Raw genomic sequence first — 8,084 nt, 5'->3', positions numbered from 1 at the left:
TGGTTTGGCTGCTTGGGGCGGCCAAAACCCTGGAGCCGGCCCTGCTTCCCAACAACTTCTGGTGTTTTGTGAAGCCTTAATAAGCTGTCATTTTAGCCACTCAATGTATTCTGTGAAATGTAGCTCATTGGACACATCTGTATCTGTGATGGACCTTTGGCTGGAAAACCACATCAGGACACCCTCACTAGTAGATTGTGGTGTTGGGGGTCTCCCAGAAAGACAGGCATTCTAGGACCAAAAGACATTTCTATGTGAGATTTTACAGAGGAGTTTGGTGTATTTTCTCAGAGACTAGGATACATTGTGCTTCTGTTGAATGAGGGAATGTATCTGAGGGTGGAAAAGGTATTTTAACCTGAAAAAATTAGTAATGTTTCACTTGCAGATATCTAACAAAAATGGATTTTTCCCTGATTGTGCTGACTGTGCAAATATTTCACAGAACTCTTTGGGAAACTGACTGTGAAAAGGAAAACTGCCACTTATACATCAACAGCTAACAGCTAGGCATTTGGTTCATTATTGGATGGTGGATTTCCTTGTTAATCATTACTGTAATATTTGGCTACACTGATTACTTCTAGCACAGGCAAAAAGGATGAGCATGATCAATCCTTCTGCTATTTTTGATGTAGTGGTTTGTTACACATTAGCCAACATTGCTGGTTAAAACTAAAAAATTCTGTATTGAATTTCAGAATAAGTACGGAATTGTCAGAAGAATAATTTTACCTCACAGAGGTGCTGATTAAACATTATGCAGGCAGAGAGTGCAAGAAAATCATGGGGTTTCTTTGGTACTATAACATCCTTTGCAATATCTTTTTGTTTTCACAGGCATCACTGGGGGAAAAAAAGAAAAGAAAAGGAAATCTCCAGTTTCAAGATTTTAGAAATCATCTTTGGACATGACAAGGCATCTGGTTTGAAAATATCAGTAATGAAAGCTGAAGAGGGTAGATGGAGGAGTATGGTTGGGAACTGTTATTTCATGCACAACAAAGCAAAGAAATAGTATTCATATGAAGAAACAGATCAGATCAAATGGAATTCAGCCTTTCAAACAGTTATTTCAATGTCTTTCAAGCATTAATGTTAAACAAATCTGTCCAGTTGTAGTAATATGTACATGCTTATATACACACATATGCACATATAGTACAAATATGTATATACAGATATATTTTACACACACACACACACACACACTCTTTCTCTCCTGGTTATCCTCCAATTTACACTGAACCATCACAGCTTCAGTATTGATATGTAAGGCTCTGTGTTTGTCACGGAGGTCGCAGAAGTCATGGATTCCTGCGATCATCGGTGACTTCTGCAGCAGCTGGTGTGGCTGACCCCAGGACCACCTGCTTAAATGGCCCTGGGGACAGCCACACTGGCTGTTGCTGGAGTGGCTCTGCAGCCAGCCGCTGGGACGGCCCCACAGCCAGTTGCACCAGCCGCTGCTCTGGTGACCCCAGGCAGTGGCTGATGCGGCTTGTGACGTTGTGCAGTCTATATGGTTTTATAAAAACATGATAATAAGTGAATATAATGTAACTGGGATATGCTTCATGCAAAAGGTCTCTTGTAAGGTATCATTACAAAGCTTATAATCTACTGAGTGTGATCATCCTATTTGTAGAAATGTACCACTCTTGTATCTAAAACTAGAAATATAAAATATAACTCTGAGGGCCTATTGTAATTATGTAAAGTGTGGGCCATTAATGATGGTTTGGAATCTTGATGACTCCCATTAACAAGGACCATTGTCTGCAGATGGCTATGTTTACCTGTTAGTCTTCCTGTATGTGTGTGTGCTGGCAAGTGGGTAATGAAGTCTTGCAGTGACATGTGATCATGTCACCTGAACTGGAATCCATCTTTTACCTGGTGCTTTTCCAGCGAGGGGGGGTGGAAACCCAGAGGGACAAAGGGTTCCCGCCTTATGCAAAAGATATATAAAGGGGTAGAAGAGAACAGAGGGGGAGAGGCGCCATCATGAAGAATCCCCTAGCTACCACCTGAGCTGGAACAAGAGCTGTACCAGGGGAAAGAATTGTGCCCAAGCCTGGAAGGTGTCCAGTCTGAGAAAAACTTACTGAAGCATCTCTGAGGGTGAGATTATCTGTATTTAGTTTGATTAGACATAGATTTGTGCATTTTATTTTATTTTGCTTGGTGACTTACTTTGTTCTGCCTGTTACCACTTGGAACCACTTAAATCCTATTTTCTGTATTTAATAAAATCACTTTTTATTTAGTAATTTACTCAGAGTATGTATTAATACCTGGGGGAGTAAACAACTGTGCATATCTCTCTATCAGTGTTATAGAGGGCGCACAATTTATGAGTTTGCCCTGCATAAGCTTTATGCAGGGTAAAACGGATTTATTTGGGTTTAGACCCCATTGGGAGTTGGGCATCTGAGTGCTAAAGACAAGCACACTTCTGTGAGCTGTTTTCAGGTAAACTTGCAGCTTTGGGGCAAGTGATTCAGACCTTGGGTCTGTGTTGGAGCAGACGGGAGTGTCTGGCTCAGCAAGACAGGGTGCTGGAGTCCTGAGCTGGCAGGGAAAACAGGAGCAGGAGTAGTCTTTGCACATCGGGTGGCAGCTCCCAAGGGGGTTTCTGTGATCCAACCCATCACACGGCTGGTCCCAGGGACCACCTGAGCAGCAGTCCTGGGGGCGGCGGGAGAAGCCACCGTTCAGGGGCTCCTGGCAGCAATCCCAGGGCAACCGGAGCAGCGGCTGGCCCCGGGGCTCCCCCCCAGTGGTGGCTGCAGTGGCAGCAGGCTCTCAGCGCTTTCTCCTCCTGCAGCTGGAGTGGTAGTGGGCCCCTGGGGTTCCCCCCCCCCACCCTGGCTGGAGTGGCAGCAGGCCCCCCAAGTCTCCCCCCCCCGCAGCTGGTGCTGCGGGCTCTCTCCCCCTCAGCATCCCCCCTTACAGTACCTCCTCCCCCCAAGATTCAATCAGGGGTATTTATGGTATAAGTCATGGGCAGGTCACGGGCCGTGATATTTTGTTTTTTTGCCCGTGACGAGTCCATGACTTTTACTGAAAATACCCGTGATTAAATCTTTGCCTTAATCATATGTACAGAAGCTTGAGCACCCTGAGCAATAACATGTGCATTAAGTAATTACATTCAACAGACCTGGAAGTCCCTCCTTTTACATGAGTAGAGTGGCAGGCTGAATCCACAGCTTGCGAAGGCAGCCATTTAAGGATCAAATTCAGTGACTGTGCAAACAGTCCTGTAAGTTGAATGGCAAAATAACATGGAGCAATTTTGCAGCCAGTGGCTGTACAAAATCAATGTCTGTTACAACTGGTGACTACATTTAGCTCTGGCTCAGTTCCTAATTGAAGCCTGCTTACAGCAGGGCTGAATTTGAAATTTAACTTGTAATGCTGGGAAAAGCGTGTTCCCCTTCAAACAAGGGGTAGGCTGCATTATTTTAGACCCTCTGTGATTTATTTTGCCTGCCATTCTCACCCACCAGCGTAGGTACTTCAGCTCCCCAGGAGGTGGTAGCTATGTCAACGGGAGAAGTCCTCCCATCGACACAGCACTGCCTACACCGGGGGTTAGGTCAATATAACTGCGTCACTCAAGGGTCTAGGTTTTCCACACCCGAGTGTCGACGTTATACCAACCTACATTTGTAGGGCAAACCAGGGTTTAGTGGGTAAATGATAACGCTTCTTAGCTAAACCAGGATAAATAATAATGTAGTACTTAGCTATTCCATAAATTACATTACTTTGCCATTTACACTCAAATTTACATAATCCACTGATGGCTATGGGGCAGGCTTCTATGGAAAGTGTATCCTCTTAACTGTAGGGTGCATCTGGTTTTAAACCTCTCCCCTATTCTCTGCGAAATCAAATGATTGTTGCTACTATTGAACAGCAGTTTGTTAACTATTCAAATTGTATTCTGTTTACAATCTGTTTCTTAGTATGAATGAAAAAAGGACAAAGAGGCAAGGTGTAGGGGCTAATTTGAACACAAAGGAACAAGCACCGAGCTGGAGTTGGCATCATGTATTAGCTTACTTTGATTTCTCTTTTTTATATTACAAAAATGTAAGAAACATCTAGTATTATTCCAGTGTACATTGAACAATGTAAAAATGAGCAAGCAAGGAATTACTGCAATAGTTACAGTTATTAAAAATGCATTATTTCCTTATTAACAATTCAAAACAGATGCCAAGGTTCATCTTGGCTAGAAATAAAACTGCTGGGGTGAATAAAAGATCCAGCAATTAGCTAACAGCAAATCAGAGATGCTCCAAATGTCACTGTAGTGCACTCATTAATTGTTTCTCTTTCAGAGCAAATTTCACTTTTAATTCTGGGCTACAAAATTAATCCCTTTGTGTATTTTCTAAATAAAGCTGAAAACCTAAAATTAGAATTAACCATCCATTCTCAGTTTTTGTTTTCTTTCCAGTGGTTTGTATTATTAACAAAAATTGAAAGATTTAAGGCTACATTAAATGTTATTAAAATATATGCAAATGTAGGGCCCAATTTGTAAATGTTCTATAGGCTGAGTTTCCACTATCATCAATGGGAGTTCCATGTAGAGAGCACTTACAAGATCAGGGCTGTAGTTTGCATACTACTTATTGAATAAACTGTATTTATATGGCTATTACATTATAATTTCATACATCAGGAAGCAACATCTACAACAACTAATTACTTGGGGCCAGACTCTCCTTACTCTCAATGAAGGGATATCAGAATCTGGCCCTTAATTCAAGTCTCAGATAACTTTGGATTTAGAGGTAAGCTACTAGTTGATTTTTCAGTTCAGGGCTCGAACCGAAAAATCTGAAAAAAATTGTTTCATGTTGACCAGAAACAGAAAATGTTCAGTTTTTTCTTGCTGAATTGGGTGGGTTGGTGGGGAGCAATTCAGGTCAAACAAAATGTTTCATTTGATACAAAACAATTCTTTTTTCTGTTTTTTTGGGTGTTTTTTAAACCTTAGCAAAAAATCTAGCTAAATTTGAAAATGATACGTCATTTTGAAATGAAAAGTCACAACAGTTTGTTTTAAGAATATTGAAATAAAATATTGCAATTTTTTCAGTCCCCCCCCCCTCACTTTTCTCATTTGAAACTATTCACTGAATTCAAGCCGAATTTGCATTTCAGTCAACCCAAAACTGCATTTTTCAGCAAAAGGCTGTTGGTCCAAACATTTTGCCCAATTCTACTTGGAATCAATTGAGACACTGCTACTAGCCCTGAGCGTGGGGTGGCACAGAGTTCCCTCTGCCAAGGAAGAACCCTGGGAAGGAATTGTGACTCATAGTCCCCTTGGCTCCCTCCTGGGGAAGGACTGCTTTGCTACAGATAGGATACAGCACACTCCCAACTTTAGCCAATGGGGCTGGCTGGGTGTAGTGTGCTGAGGGAGAAGGCAAAGCTCCATTCACTCTCCAACCCACCCTACCTACTTTCTCACAGCAGAATCGAGGGAGAGGAGAGAGTTGCAGCCCTACAGAGCATGCATTCTTCCTGTGCCTGGAACCATAATCCACCATGCAGGGGGCTGGGCTTACATGAAGTAACTCCTCTGCATATTAAGAGTCAACCTTGCCCTTAATGTTCTAGGGTGGGGTATTCTAAAGTACTCAGAGTTGGCCTAACTCGGCTTCCGATAAGCCAATGGTAAAACTCCTTGGGCCAGATCATCAATTGGTGTAAATTGTCAGAACTTCTTGACTTCAGCTGAGCTATGACAATTTACACAAGTTGAGAGTCTGACCCCTTGACTTCGATGGAAATGGTATTAGGTCAACAGCGAGTGGTTTCAAATATCCCATCCCCCACAGTTCTAAAATGTACATGTTATAAGATTGCTTTAGAGCCCTAGGAAGTAACCTACATTTTCTGTACCTTGCTATACAATATTAATAAATTAAAAAGTAATTGTATATGGTTTTCCAGTATTTTAAAAAAATTATTGAAATAAAAAATTATTCTAATCATATCAATTATGTTTAATACAGGTGATCAAAATATTTTAGTAGAAAAAAATACATTAGAAAATGTGTAATAAAAATCCCACCCAGTCCTTTTCATCAGTAGAAGGACAGTGTCATTATCCTCCTTTTCCCGATGGGGAAACCGAGGCACAGGAGATGAAGTAATTTAAGATTGTCCAGTAGCCCTGAGGCAGACATAGGAATAGAAGCCAGTGCAGTGCTCTATACAATAGGCAACACTGCTTCCGTACAAAAATGTGTATTTTAAAACCAAAAACATTAATGAGGTTAAGCTACAGATCTAAGGGACTTTAGATACACAATGACATGTGGGTATATATTAATTAGAAACAACAGAAATGGCAATAGCACCAATACTACTGTTGCTAGTAAATAACCCACTTCCAGAAAGTTATCCAAACATGGTCAAGAAACTAAAACATCTGTGGCCTTCAATCTATTCATTTAACACAAAGGAAAATTAAAAATTCATGAAGAAATGAGAGGTGGAAACCTGCACATTGTCAGGACACTTGTCAGCACAGGATGAGGTGCACAGTCATTGTTTACAACTGGATTACAGATTTGCCACTGCCAAACATGGAGTGATGGTACTGCTGATGAAAAGAAGCCAACACAAGGAGAGATGGATGGAGACTGAAAATGTGAAAGATGGAAAGCATCCAACACATGCATGATCAGGGATAACTAGCATGTGAAACAGAGAAAATAACAAAATGTGTTTGTGCATTTACAGATTTAGGATTCATTGCTGGTTTTCTTCTTTCCTTATTACCAATACAAGGTGAGTAGAGGGTTTTTCAGCACATACTTCTAATATTTTGGTACAAGTATTATTCATGAGCTGGCAATTATCACTAGCTAATTTGATAGTAGAAGTTAAATAAAAGACAAGCTGTCCACAGCATGCACAATTTCTTAATAGTGTCCATATGTTTAAATACCTTGGATAACTTGCCCTATTGTTTTTCTATAAAGGTCTCTGGAGTTTTCTGCTGGGGGTGTATAATATTTGCTGTCTACACTTAAACAGAATTTCAAAATCCACATGCACTACATCTAACTAACTGGAACAGTTAGCTGTACTGTAGGGTATTGTTCAATCCATGCAGGGCATGATCCTGCCAAGTGCTTCCTATGAGGTTCTGAATGCCCTCTAATTCCACTGAGTTAAAAAGGAATCTTGCAGGATCAGGCCCTTACTCCCTGCAGAGCCAGACATGGGCTTATTTTACACACAGTAACAAAGTATTCTGGGGCAAAGAGGTTCACATTTTTCTGAACAGTGCTTCTTACTGTAAATTAGGGGTTAAAGGGAGAATTAAATGATTTAATACATTTGTCTTGTGAGAACAACCCTAGAAATGTTTGTTTTTCCTTCTCACAGGGAGTCTAGGGAGACTTGCTGCCTATGATTTATAAAGATAACTTTACTTTCTCTCATTCAGCAGTGCTTGAGAGAAATCAACAGATGCAGGACTGTCCTACTGGAATTAAAATTTATTCAATATAAAATCTATTTTGATTTTATCTAATGCTGTGTGATGCTTTACATCAAACTGAGAATCATTTTATCATATAAGATTATAAAACCAGATCTCTCTTTAACAATAGTAGGTGGGTGGACCATATCTACTCTTACCTGTACTCTGAGTGTGTGGCAGGGACAGTTAGCTGGGTATGGTACAATGGAGCTGGACAGCAAAACTGGTGCAGAGTATTTATAGACCTACGACACAAGGAAAAACACAAAGTCAAAACACCAAGTGTCTAGAAAGGGGCTTTTTAGGGAAAGGTAGGCACTAATAGGTATGTTTGAAACTTTCCATAAGTTTGAATGAAATTTGAAGAAGTACAACTGTCAACTCTGATTCCCAGAAAATAAAGGGGAATAGTCCCAAACTTATGTATACATCAAGAATGATTATGATGAATTATTGCAACAAAGAGAAATTTTGTTGCAAAGAACAAAACAAAACAAGAAAAAGGTGCTAATTTATGACTTTATGTCTTTGCCTTGTCATATGGAACAACAGAAGC

General features: G+C 40.6%; 1 protein-coding gene across 1 annotated transcript in view; it reads right to left on the bottom strand.

The window, feature by feature from the left end:
* IQSEC1 (IQ motif and Sec7 domain 1) overlaps nucleotides 1-7,769 on the bottom strand; it is a 275,684-nt gene extending 267,915 nt beyond the window's left edge. Inside the window, exon 1 of the mRNA XM_029912583.1 lies at nucleotides 7,687-7,769. The gene's annotated coding sequence lies outside the window, so the exon portion shown is untranslated. The remainder of the gene's footprint in view (nucleotides 1-7,686) is intronic.
* Nucleotides 7,770-8,084: the final 315 nt, after the last annotated feature.

This window comes from Terrapene carolina, unplaced genomic scaffold, assembly GCF_002925995.2.
Source record: "Terrapene carolina triunguis isolate 2854851 unplaced genomic scaffold, T_m_triunguis-2.0 Scaffold232, whole genome shotgun sequence".
NCBI lineage: Eukaryota > Metazoa > Chordata > Testudines > Emydidae > Terrapene > Terrapene triunguis.
This window is presented reverse-complemented; position numbering and strand designations above follow the sequence as displayed.